The sequence below is a fragment of the Oncorhynchus tshawytscha genome, linkage group LG25 (assembly GCF_018296145.1).
Source record: "Oncorhynchus tshawytscha isolate Ot180627B linkage group LG25, Otsh_v2.0, whole genome shotgun sequence".
NCBI lineage: Eukaryota > Metazoa > Chordata > Actinopteri > Salmoniformes > Salmonidae > Oncorhynchus > Oncorhynchus tshawytscha.
In genome coordinates, this window is record NC_056453.1 from 6,478,985 (window position 1) to 6,479,662 (window position 678).

A 678-nucleotide genomic window follows, 5' to 3' on the forward strand; every position below is an offset into this window, starting at 1 on the left:
TTATTATCACTATATTATTACTATTATCATTACTACTGCTATTATCAACATTATTACAAATGATTCAACATTATTTTGGAACATCACATTCTATTTTCTCTATGAACCTGTTCAGTTTTCTATACTTGTGGATGGTATGTGAATTGTGAACAAATTGTATAATACACAAAGCGTCCTGCTTGTCTCGTTCCCACTTTATCTGCCCACATCTTTCTCTTCGAACACCCCATTCTTCCCTCTGCCTCTGGTTGGGCTGCTAATGGGCAAAGAACCCTTCTCTCCAGATACGAGGTGTCATATTTCTATGCCATATCCCTTTCCCATCGATTGATCACTGGGCTTCAGATATCACCCTAGAGAAAATGGGAGAGAGAAATAGAGATTTTGATGGGCTTTGTCACTGTCCAGGGAGCATGTGGAGGGTCTATGTCATCATGTCAGACAGAGATAGTCCTTATGACCAGTGTAGAAAACACTCTCTTTCTCTGCCCTCTCTAATCATTAATAATCCTGCATCCATCTGCCTGAGAGAGAGCGAAAAGGAAGGGGGAAGGGAGAGACATTGGTAAGTGATATTTGATAACGGTATTATATTATGACACCTGATTTCTAGCTGTGCATTGTGCATTCTCTTGGCATTGTTCTGTGAGGGGGTGAAGGAGAGAGACAAGGAGGGAA